The sequence below is a fragment of the Macaca nemestrina genome, chromosome 7, assembly GCF_043159975.1.
Source record: "Macaca nemestrina isolate mMacNem1 chromosome 7, mMacNem.hap1, whole genome shotgun sequence".
NCBI lineage: Eukaryota > Metazoa > Chordata > Mammalia > Primates > Cercopithecidae > Macaca > Macaca nemestrina.
Genome location: NC_092131.1, coordinates 92,509,764 through 92,522,727, shown reverse-complemented (window position 1 = coordinate 92,522,727; position 12,964 = coordinate 92,509,764). Strand labels below are relative to the sequence as shown.

At 44.3% G+C, this 12,964-nt stretch overlaps 1 protein-coding gene across 3 annotated transcripts in view; it reads left to right on the top strand.

The window, feature by feature from the left end:
• The window catches only part of LOC105479398 (insulin like growth factor 1 receptor), a 317,817-nt gene that overhangs the window by 156,674 nt on the left and 148,179 nt on the right, over window positions 1-12,964 (top strand). The window lies entirely within an intron of this gene.

Sequence of the window (12,964 nt, the reverse complement as noted above, 5' to 3'; positions counted from 1 at the left end):
TGCAGGCATGCGCCACCATGCCTGGCTAATTTTTTGAATTTTTAGTAGAGATGGGGTTTCACCGTGTTGGCCAGGCTGGTCTCGAACTCCTGACCTCAGGTGATCCTCCTGCCTTGGCCTCCCAAAGTGCTGGGATTACAGGCATGAGCCGCCACTCCTGGCCGCTGCGGAGAATTTTTAAAAGAAATGATAGATTCTCACAGATAAGAAGTACAGGATAATTATTTGCCAAAGTTTGAAATTGTCATTATGGTCAAAGGCATTCTCTTTTGGGAGTGGTTTTATATTTAAAGTTTGAATTTAGATGACCGCAATCTTGAGATGTTATTGGAGCATTACAGGGGAGTCTCATAGACATGCAGGTGCAATTTAATTTGAAGATAACTTCCATTTAAACTTTATGCTGCCAGAGTTGGCCAGCTAAGCAAAATGTTAAACAGAATTCTGATAGGTCTTATTCCCCTCCCCGTTCCACACGCTGAATTTCCTTTTTTTTTTTTTTTTTTTTTTAAACGTTTGGCTGAAACATTTTACTTTTCTCATTTTTTACAGAGCTAATGTTTCTCTAGGATTGTTTTCCCTGAAGTCTGTACCCTGTGTTTGGGCAGAGCAGCAAGACCAGACTTCCAAATGGCATGCTGCATTTTAATGTGCTTTCATAATTGTCTGTTCTAAAAGGGTGCCTGTGTGTGTATGGGGTGTGTGTGTGTGAGAGAGAGAGAGATTCAGGGCACCTGAGAGCACATTGCCCATTGTCTCCTCCAGACCCTCTGAAATGCAGGCCACCCTTTCTGTTTCAGTTGCCCCTTGGGTAGCAAACTGTGATAACTCAAGGTCAGGAGGAAGTATTTGTTTTGGTTGTCTTGTTTAACTAATTAAATCTTTAATCTTGGTCCTTAAAAGAAACTAAAATAAAATCGTAAAGTAGTTCTGATAAGTTCTTGCCATAAATTATTGCTTTTGTAAACGCACACAAAGGACTCTGAACTGTTGCTACTCATAACATTTCTGACGCCAAATATGTGGGTTTTTTCCATACCAACAATCAGTTCCCTAAGTCTCCAGACACCAACTGGGTGCCTTACAATTAAATGCAGTTCTGACACGCACTACCTGGAGTTAGCACAGACTCCACAGGGTTGAGGGCTCAGTCCCGCTTCAGATGCCAGTAGCAGATATGGGGTGCCCACACTTCTGTCTGACTTGCCTGCAAGGTTGAGAGTTTGTAGCTAGGCCCCTTGCTTTCAGGTTTGATAATTTGCTAGAATGGCTCACAAAATTCCAGAAAATAGTTGACTTCCTATTACTGGTTTAACATGAAGGCTGTATGTCCAGAGTGGACAAGTGGAAGAGTTGCACAGGGCAAGGTGTGGGAGTGGTGTGGAGCTCATTTGCAAGAGTCTAAGAAGGTGAGACTCCAGCGGCAATACTTGTCCATGTGCTAAGCCAGCTGAGGGTGAGCTAAGTGCTGTGTGGTATCCAAGCTGACTTGGGAGGGACCAGTTTGGGGCCAGCCCCCCAGCCTCACTTGTCACGTCCCACCTCTGCTGGCATCTCTGGCCTTAAAGTGCCTTCACTCCCATCCTTTTCAACTATTTCTTGATTTAAAAAAAACAAAAACAAAAAACAACTGGTTGAATGGTAGCAGCCTCTCTCTGTAATTGGTATTTGTGGGAATAAATATTAAATAAACACTTTCTAATAGGTGTTACCAGGACACCTATGGAAATTACCTCACAGTTTTCAACACTGTGAAAAGAGAAGCTGACTGCCAGGGAGATCCCTTTTTCCTAGTCCTTGTGAACATGTACTGGACAGCCAGGAGTGGCACTATGGCAAGAAACACCCATCCTCTGGCATTAGTAAGAGGGATATAGCCAAGGGTATGTGTATACCAGTGTTAGACCCATACATCCACAAAATATTGATGTGAGAGCCTTAGGGCACAGCTGACCCTAAGCCTAGTGTGATCATTAATATCATGAAAATTGGAGAATTGGCCAGGCGTGGTGGCTCACACCTGTAATCCCAGCACTTTGGGAGGCCGAGGCGGGTAGATCACTTGAGGTCAGGCGTTCAAGACCAGCTTGGGCAACATGGTGAAACCCCGTCTCAAAAGAAAAAAAAAATTGGAGAATTTATAACATCTGATGTGACCTATTCTTTAGGTGTTGAAATTAGAACGGCCTCACTCACCTGAGACATTCCTCAGCTCACACCCTATGCATGGCTTACAGTTGCTCAGTGAAATGCTTTCTTAATTGTAGCATGGAGGGATTTTTATAAATCCAAATATCTTAGAGGTAGGTGTCACATTTTTAGCAGCTAAAATCATACTAATCGTAAAGCTCAGATTCCTCTAAGTAGGGCGCTGAGCACAGGCTGCATCCTGGATATATGAATAGATGAACCAGATTGTGTACACATGGGACACATTCTTTGTCCTTTGGGACTTTCTTTTGCTTGGATGTTGGTAGTAACCATGTAAGTTCGGGCAGCTTTCTAGAAACTTTCCTTGTTGTGCAACATTATGCAATAAATGCACTGCTTTGTGATATCTGAGACATTTTGGTTTTCTTCAGCTTGAGTTAAATTTAGACTCCTGGCATAGTTTTAGGTTTGAATGCATTCTCTGAGATAGGATAAGGACCAAAACATCCACTCAGCAGCCAGATGGGGTTTTATCCTGGTGCTGCCATTTTTGAGACCCATGCCTCTGTTTCCCTCTCTGTAGGATGGCATTAATAGTGAGGGATTGTTGTGCTGTGAGGTTTAAATGCACTAATGCCTGTGAGGAGTTCACAGCAGGGCCTGGACCATAGTGAAACACTACTTGTGTATGTGGAAGCCACTTTCGCTTTTGTCATAACTTTGTTGTCATTAATGCATACCCTGTCTCCTTGCCATTTTTTTTTTCCTTCTTTCAAGCAGTCGGATTTTCTATCTGACATAGTGTAAGCTTAGAGGAAACAATAGCAGCTGTAAGATAATAGTAATTTTCCTCGTGAAATTGTTTTGGTGAATTTAGTCAGAATATCTGATCCATAAACTCTCGTTATAAAACATTGCCTTATGATTGGAATTTTTTCTGAGAACAGTTCCAATGAACATGATTTTTTGGTGGTGAGGTACTATTTCTGTGCAGTAATGAAGTTGTGAGGACACACAGATACCAAATCCATGTCGTTTGGGAAAGGTACTCGGGACAGCCTGGCGTGGGGAAGAATGATGTTAGGGTATTCTTCTCGAGGAGCTCAGAATAACCAAAGGTAAAGCATTTGGTGGTATAAGATATATTAATCTTAAAAATAAATTGAAAATAATAAGATTCTGGGATATGTTAGCCACCAAAGTAAATAACTACAATGAAATAGCTCTTTATTAATTTTGAAACCTAAAGTCAAAAGAGTTCCATATTATTTGTCAGGATCTTTATCCTCTTCAAAAATGTTTCCAGCTTTGGGATAAATTGTGAATAATTATTTCACTTTGTTTTTAAATATTGGCTCTGCACTGATGTTGTGTTGAACTGTGATATAAGAATGATCATCAGCCCCTTGAGATTACTCTGTGTACCTGTGTCACCAGTGGCATGTAGGGGCTGAAAAGCAAGTAAGTGTAATGTATACATTCATTGAGAACACACTGTAAGCTGTTAGGATTTTTGGTGCTGCAGCCATAATGATGAATATGACAAGGTCCTCACCCTTGAGGTGCCTGTAGTCATGTGGAACCTAGGTCCATGCAGGGATTCTAGGGCAGGTATGTTCTTGAAAGATTTTTTTTTCTTTTTTAAGAGAAAGGGTCTTGCCTTGTTGCCCATGCTGGAGTGCAGTAGTGCAGTCATAGCCCACTGCAAGCTCAAAGTCCTGGGCTCAAGAAATCATCCTGTCTCAGCCTCCCGAGTAGCTAGGACTACAGGTGTGCACCACCATGTCTGGCTAATTTTTATTTGTATTTTATTTTTTTTAGAGACAGAGTCTTACTCTATTGCCCAGGCTGATCTTGAACTCCTAACTCAAATGATCCTCCTGCCTCAGCCTCCCAAAGTGCTGGGACTACAGGCATGAGCCACTGTGCCCCATGTGAAAGATTCTTTTCAACAGTTAGAATAAGAAGCTGCTCAAGACTTATCCTGAATGTTCCAGGCCCTCAAGGTGCCAGGTAGCTGCAATATTGTTCTAGTGTAGATAAGAAAACCCTGACGAGGTCTGTATATTCCAGGGCTCTGTCTGAGGCCCTTTGACACTCAGGGATGCAAGAGGAAAACTACCCCCTGCCAGCCACCCCCACACCATGCCTTTCTACAAAGCTGGATACCCTGGGCCCCACCTCCCAAAGCTGGGTGGGTAGCAGTCTTCACTGTAACCACCAAAGTGGTGGTTACAGGGCACCCTGCCCTGACTCTGACTCTTTACTGCATGTACTGCGTAGGAGGCAGCCTATGGGTGGCACAGAGATTTGCTGCCTGGCCGCAGTACTTCAGGGTACTGTGTGGCTTGAGGACCTCCTGTTAGAAGCTTGGATTCACTTTTCCCAAGACAACCAGAATTGGATTCTATTAGTTCTGGGTCTTGGGAGCCTGCAAGGGCTTGCTTCTGCGAAGGTGAGTCTGGGAGAGAAGCCATGGAGTCAGCGTGAGTTCTGCCGCCTCCCAAGTTCTGCTGGCGTGAGAGGCTTTCCTGGTGCCAGGGCTCTGGGCATTGGGAACATTGCCTGGTCTACCAGGCAAGAAACGTGAACCACCGCAGTGAACTGGCAGTGCATTGGCATTTTTCCCTCCCATGTTTTTATAAAACCGCTGAGTAGACACCAGATTATAAATCCTGTGTAAATAGTCTTAGAGTTTCTGGGTTCAGCTCGAGAGAAGACTGGTTTGGGTTTTGAGGAATACTTCAAGAAAATGTTTATTGGTTCTGTTTTCCAACGTAAAGTGCTGCACAAGGACTATGCTGTGAGATCCAAGAGTGTCTTTTCAGCCCTCAGTGAGTGCCTGCAGGGGACACAGCTGCTTTGGAGGAACGTGGTTGCTAAAATCATGTTACATGTGTTGTGTTCTGATGATACAATGAAAGCCCACTACCTGCACCCTGGGGTCTAGGTGGGGAAACAGAGGTGTATATGGGATAGCCACAGGGTTTGGCATGAACTCAGTAGAGACAGCAAACTGACCCAGACAGATGCCCACTTTAGGGAATTTGGGATGAACTAAGTGAAGGTGGGTCATGGGAGCAGTGCCGAACCACTTTGGTGGTCACAGTGAAGACTGCTACACCCCCAGCTTTGGGAGGTGGGGCCCAGGGTACCCAACTTTGTAGAAAGGCATGGTGTGGGGGTGGCTGGCAGGGGGTAGTTTTCCTCTTGCATCCCTGAGAAACTTGACTTGTACTGCTCTCTGCTTTCCTAAGGGGTCCGTACTGTGCTGGTGGTTTCCTTGGTATCTGCATAACATCCACTCTGTGCTTGAGCCTGTTTGTCCAGTTACTGTGTCTAGTGAAGCTAGCGTTCACATATTTTAGATTAAATTCCACACCCAACCCCCAAATTAAAACCCTGCTATTTAAGGTAAAAATAATTTTAAAATATTTTATTTTGGTCTCTTTGGATAAATTAATCTTGAGGAAAGCAAAACTTATGGAATGTTTATGTGTGTATATGTCCTTTTTATACCATATTTACAGGCAAGCAACTGTCTTGTAAAATCGGATTCTAAATGATTTTCTTAAGTGTAGTTCAAGAGTTGGCAAACTACAGCCCATGCTGCCACATCTGGCCTGCCACACCTGTCATTGCACATAAAGTTTTATTGAGTCACAGTCATACTTATTTGCTATAATATTATCTATAGACAACTTAGAATGTTAGAAAATTCTTTCTCTGGCCGGGCGCGGTGGCTCACGCCTGTAATCTCAGCACTTTGAGAGGCCAAGGCGGCCGGATCACCTGAGGTCGGGAGTTCGAGATACCAAGAAAACCACCAGCCTGACCAACATGGAGAAACCTCCACTAAAAATACAGAAATTAACCAAGTGTGGTGTCACATGCCTGTAATACCAGCTACTCAGGAGGCTGAGGCAGGAGAATCACTTGAACCCTGGAGGAGGAGGTTGCGGTAAGCCGAGATCGCGCTATTGCACACCAGCCTGGGCAAAAAGAGGGAAACTCCATCTCATGAAAAAAAAAAGTTCTTTCTCTATTTAAACAAAGAAAACTCTCCTTCCCTATAACTTGTATGTGTTGGGTCTATTTGTATTCTGTGAACCATAAGAAATAAGTCAACTGTCTCAAGATAATTACCCTTTTGAATACTCGAGGACATATTTTCGGTACCCTCTGAATATTTCCTTCTCCAGATAAAATATTTCTAGTTTTTTTTTTTAACCTGTTCTTTGTTTCAGAGTTTTAAGTCTCCATTTGATAAAGTATAGTTTAATACCTCCGAAACCACTTTGTTGAGATTTTAAAAGCCCTCCTTGAGAGACATGAGCTATCAAAATCATACCAAGACCATTTGGCACCCTTACTCTGGGAGCCGTGGCTCTTGGGATGCAGCTGAAGATTGTGTTATCGTCCTGGAAGCCCTCTTGGACAGCTGACTCAATGACTGGAGCCAGGAAAGTTCCTTGAACTCTTTTGCCTTTCCAGCTGTGAACTGTGTCACCATTGTATTATTTTTACATTGTTGTTGTTCTTGAAAAAGCTTTTTTTGTTGTTTGTTTTTGTTTTTGTTTTTGTTTTGTGGCAAAGTCTTACTCTGTCGCCCAGGCTAGAGTACAGTGGTGCGATCTCAGCTCACTGCAGTCTCCGCCTCCTGGGTTCAAGCATTTGTCCTGTCTCAGCCTCTCCAGTAGCTGGGATTACAGACGCCTGCCACCATGCCTGGCTAATTTTTTTATTTTTAGTAGAGATGGGGTTTTGCCATGTTGGCCAGGCTGGTCTTGAACTCCTGACCTCAGGTGATCCTCCCACCTTGGCCTCCCAAAGTGCTGGGATTACAGGCGTGAACCACTGCGCCCTGCCGAAAAAGCTTTTAAAAACTTTGTTGTATAATATTTAGGCCATCCTTCCAAACGTGACCTTTTTATGTCTTATTTTATCTAACTAATTTGCCCTTGCCCCCAGCTTTTATCTTGGAATTTCTTACGTATTAATACACTGTCAGGGTCCCTGCCTGGGGCATTGTCCTTGGGCTTGCCATTAGATAACTCCAAGTTGGCTTGACTCCAGAGGAACTGCCTTCACATGTGCTGTGAAATGTACTGTTGTTGACCAGAGACCATCATTATCATTAAGTCCACAAACTCGCTTCCTGTCTCTTAGGCTGTTCCAATCTTCCATCAAAAAACAGTGGTTTAATTGGCTTCTCTGATAGTGCTGGTGAATTGGAAGCTTCTCGTCATCCCCCTTGGCTGGGGCGAGGCTTACTTCCTGGGGCCTTGGCAGTTTTGATCTGATTGACTTGTGTTACCTTTCTGTATTAATCAAGCATTTTTATTTTCCATACTTCTGATGCTTTGACATCTTGGGGCCTTGCTGACCCTGAAGAGACCAACCCCGCTAGGGTTAGCTAGTTTCTAGATAGTGAATGAGCACAACGCTCATATGCAAAATAACTAATCCACAGGCCACATCCCTCACCACCTTTATTGGGATTTCATACTCAAGACCAATATTCCCCTGCCTTAGTCACCCCAGGGCCAGATACCAGACAAGAGACGGCCCCTAAACCCCAGAGCCTGTCAAAATTACTCCAGCCAGCTAGTCCTAAACCTGCTTACCCTGTGTGATTTATTCCTTCCCAAGGAAACCTTATTGGCTCTCCTCCATGTTTTCCTACCGTTCCCTCTGCCTCAGGAGCAACCCTGGTTCTTCTGCATGTGACCCCTCATGGCATGGTGCTCCCTCTTCTTGGGGACTGTGAGTAACTTTTTCAGTGGCAATTGTCTCTTAACTGTTGGCTTCACCATACCAGAATAGCAGTAAACCCTACATCTTAAAATACTTTGAGATTGTCACATACAGTACCCACAATAGATGAGGACAAGGGCAATTTACTGGATGCAGAGTGGCCCCAGTCCGTTCCTTATATCCGAATGCTAAGACTTGAGAAAGGTAGAGAGGAGCCTGACTATCAAGAGTTGCCTTCTTGGATGAAGTGGGCTGAAGACAGAAGAACCCCTTCCATTAATACATCTACATATTTTCTACCATTGTAATTGTATTAATAATTGGAGAAAATAACAATGACTGTCAACAACAATAGCTTAATCCAGTAGAGGCAAGGTCTGGAATAGGTTCTGGCCTACCATAGTTCGTGTTTTTTACTTTCAATGCTGAAGCACAAGCAAATGCAAAAGCTCTTGAATGTTTTGTAAATTGTGGGATAATTGAGGTATGCGACATGGTTAGTAACCCAGTGTCTCCTCATTGAGCACTGGGTTATTAACCAAATAGCAAATGAAGCACAGCATCATGGGTTGCTCGCCTCACTAGATCCTGTCGCAAACCAAGATCAAACTTTAAAATACATTTTAATTTAAGTTACTGTTTCCAGCATGAATGATACATCACTTTGGAACAACACATACCAGGCAGTGAAAGCTTTTTTTAATGCCCTGTGTAGTGCTGCTCTCTGTGCCCTTATATGGTTGAGATGGATGGATGGATGGATGAATGGATGGATATAGCCATGGGGTCTTCCTCTGTTGCACAGGCTGGAGTGCAGTGGCACCATCATAGCTCACTGCAACCTTGAACTCCTGGGCTCAAGCGATCCTCAACCTCCTGAGTAGCTGGGACTACTACAGGTATGTGCCACTATGCCTAGCTAATTTTTAAATTTTTTGTGGAGATGAGGATCTCACCGTGTTGCCGGGGTTAGTCTCAGACTTCTGGCCTCAAGTGATCCTCCCACCTTGGCCTTCCAAAGTGCTGGGATTACAGGTGTGAGCCACTGTGCCCAGCCTGTTTATATGGTTTTAAAAACAAAAACATATATGTTCTCAAGATGGCTTTCAGAGAGCTTATCAGTGTCTTGGCCATTTGGAATTTCATTTCACTTCAGTTAGAAGAGTGAAAGAGAAGTGAATGGGAGGAAGACCAAAAATGGGGAGAAGAAACTTCTTTGTATCTGATCTAAGCACGGCTCTACCTGGGAGAATGGCCATTCCGAATTACTGGAAACAGGAAGAAGACTTGCTGCAATGCTTCCTTATATCTGTGAGGTATAAGCAAACTTAAATTCTGAAAGGAAACTTGATACTTCATGTTTTTAAACACAGCAGGATATGTTTTTCAGAGTAGCAGTTATAAAGTTGTGAGTTTAATCTTCTGGTTCAGCTTTTTTTCTTACCAGAAAAATAATTAGTAGTACAAAAATATATGTGCTTGTTTTCGCTCTATTCTGATACTGTTACGAAGATACATGACATAAAAACAGGAACATTTTCAGAGTCAGTGATTACAATTTAAAATTCTATTTGCAATTGAATACAAAGTTTAGAAGAAACCACCAGCATAAGATGTTGTCATTTGGATCTTGGGGCAAACCAGCCCTCTTCTGGTGAAAGAACTTTCTAGATGAGGTCAAAAGGCAACAGAAAACCTGGGGAACAATGATTGTCTTTTTAATGGGAGTTGCTCCTATTCCTGGTGGTAACAACCCCTTCCTGTTGCTCCTTTCCGAATGGAATTGCCTCAGTGAAGTTGTTCAAGAAGTGAGAAGGGCGAAATATGCCCATCCTTCTACAGTGGGGAGAGGCCTGGCGCATGAAAGCGGGCCTTTGTGTATGCCGGGCTGGGTCCATGCAAACAGGACACAATCAGGCTATTGTTTGTTTGGGAAAAGCTATGGCATCCTATTGCAATTATTTATGGAAGAAAATATTTGATGTTTTTGGAAGAGGTTGGGTGTGGGGGGTGATGAGGGAGGGAGGAAAGAGACTGGGCTTACCTCTTGTCCCATTCACTCCAAATCTCTCAGTGTGTAGGATAGGGCCCATCTGGTCCAAAGGAGAGTTTTGTGTGACTCTGTGTGTGGGAATGTTTTCTGCAGAGAAATTCAGAGCTTCTCTAGCTTTTGCTAGAGAAGGAACAATGGAAGTGAGTCTTACTCTACCTAAGGTTGGTGTGAGGCAGTCTGTTCTATAGTTGCCTTCCAAGCCCTTCTTCTTTCTGATGCTTTCTTGGTACCATTGCCCACACGCTGCCTCTACCCTGGATGAGGTCTAGACTTGTTACATTGATTCTCAACTAATTAAAAGTCAATATGGTAAAATATTTGCAGCATTCCCTCTCCCTCTCTGTGTTCATTTCTGAAGTTCAATAGTCTTCCATATTCAAGCTGCAGGGAGATCCCTTTCTCCTTTCACACCAGCCATTTCGTGATCTGCCCTTTCTGACCACCCCAGCCCTACTTTCCCAGTCTTGCCTCTGCCTACTTCACCTCTTGTCTCCAACCTCAGAAGCTTCTGGAGGCTTCACAGTGGCCCTAATCATGGGTCTCATCCTTGTTTTCCTGTCTCTTTGAGGTTCCAGCAGCCAGCTCTCCCTCATCAGGCCTTTCTCTGAAATTCCCATCAATAACTCCAAGAGCTGCCCAGCACCTTGTGCATATCAGGTCTCAGGAAATTGTGAGTTTCTTGTTTCATTAAATGTTTTTCTTTCCAGGAATCATCATTCATCACATTGCCATATGTGTCCAGATCCCCCTTTTCAGGGAGCCAGTAATTCGAAAGCACCTCCCTGTGTTGAATATGGTGGAAAAAACAAATATCAACCCTAACCAGCCATAACTCCCCATTGGTCCACCCCATCCTCTTGTGCCAGTAGGACTTGCCTGTATTTTCTTTGGGCAGTTCAAAGTTGGGCTCTTGAGAAGTTGCCTGTAAATTCAATTGAATTGACCAGATCTCATCCTTACCTACTCTGTGGGCTGCAGATAATAAACACTGGGGACTTCCCTTTGGCCTGTGTTTTAATGTAACCTTAAGACTTGGTGCTCCCTGGAGTGTAAGAATATGAATAACTACTCACTATGGATATTGCAATTAATTACTCCTTCCTGTCCCATGTGGTCCCCAGAGGAATATGAGATTGCCATAAATATGGCAGCTTTCTTTGGGGAGGTGGGAGAGGGAGATGGATCTTGGGGCAAGGCACATTCTCATGGCCATGTGGCTCCAGAAAGCTGCCTGACTCAGAGAATGGCTATAAATGCCCAGTTGTATGGATCTGAGATCCTCAAAGGCAGGTTCATTCACTTATTTATTTATTTGACAAACATTAGGCACCTGTGATGCTCTGTCTGCTCCAGCAGCGATCAAGACAGAAAAGGTTTCTTTAGTACCACGTGCAGTGGCTCACACCTGTAATCCCAGCACTTTGGGAGGCCAAGACAGGCGGATCACCTGAGGTTGGGAGTTCAAGAACAGCCTGGCCAACATGGTGAAATGCCGTTTCTACTAAAAATACAAAATTAGCTGGGCATGGTGGCCCATGCTTATAATCCCAAGTACTCGGGAGGCTGAAGCCGGAGAATTGCTTGAACCTGGGAGGCGGAGGTTGCAGTGAGCAGAGATCGTGCCACTGCACTTCAGCCTGGGCAACAGAGCACGAATCTGTCTTCAAAAAAAAAAAAGGTTTCTTCTATACTAGGGTGGTAGGATGCATAGTAAAGAAAGAGTAATAAGCTAGTGATGAGGATCTAAGAAGAAAACACAAGGCCAGGCGTGGTGGCTCACGCCTGTAATCCCAGCACTTTGGGGAGGCCGAGGTGGGCGGATCACGAGGTCAGGAGATCGAGATCATCCTAGCTAACATGGTGAAACCCTGTCCCTACTAAAAATACAAAAAATCAGCCGGGCATGGTGGCAGGCACCTGGAGTCCCGGCTACTCAGGAGGCTGAGGCAGGAGAATGACGTGAACCTGGGAGGTGGAACTTGCAGTGAGCTGAGATCGCGCCACTGTACTCCAGCCTAGGTGACAGAACGAGACTCCGTCTCAAAAAAAAAAAAAAGAAAAAAAAAAAAAGAAAACACAAAACAGTACTGTCATCACAATGCAGAAGTGCTGTGTTGGGGGGCAGGTGTGGTTGAGGAGTGCTGTATTAGTCTGGGTAGTCATTGAGGCCTCTGTGAAAAGGTGGCATTTAGACTAAGGGAGTTTGGAAGGTCCAGCCATGGGAAGTTCAGGAGAAAGAATAAGAACAAAAAGCTGTCACATGGGCACAGACTGATGACCAGCAAGGCTGGAACTTGGAAGATTAGGGAAACTGAGAGTGTTAGCTCAGGCTGCTATGACAAATTGCCATAGCCTGGGTAGCAATAGACATTGCAGCATTCCCTCTCCTTCTCTGTGTTCATTTCTGAAGTTGAATAGTCTTCCATACTCAAGCTGTGGGGAGATGCCTTTCTCCTTTCACACCAGCCATTTTGTGATTTGCCCTTTCTGACCACCCCAGCCCTACCTTCCCAGTCTTGCCTCTGCCTACTTCACCTCTTCTCTCCAGCCTCATGGTTGGAGAACCATATTCTCATGGCTCTGGAGGCTGAAAGTCCAAGGTCAGGTGTCAGCAAGGTCTGGTTTTGGTGAGGGCTCTCTTCCCGGTTTGCAAACAGCCGCCTTCTCACTGTATCCTCACATGGTGGCGGGAGAAAGCAAGCTGTGGTGTCTCCTCACTGATTAAGGACATTAATCCAATTGTATCAGGGCCTCACCCTTATGACCTCTTTTGACTTTAATTGTCTCCTTAATGACCCTACCTTCAGCAGAGTCACATGAGGGGTTAGGGTTCTAATATATGAATTGGTGGGGTGGAGGTGGGAGGTGGCCAGGAGTGGGACACAATTCATTTCATAGCATAGAGTTATAAGATGGGTCACAGTATTAGAAGGGACCAGAGCAGAGAGGACCTGTAGGCCATGTCAAGAGTGAGAATTTACTCAACACATAGTAGAAGCTGGG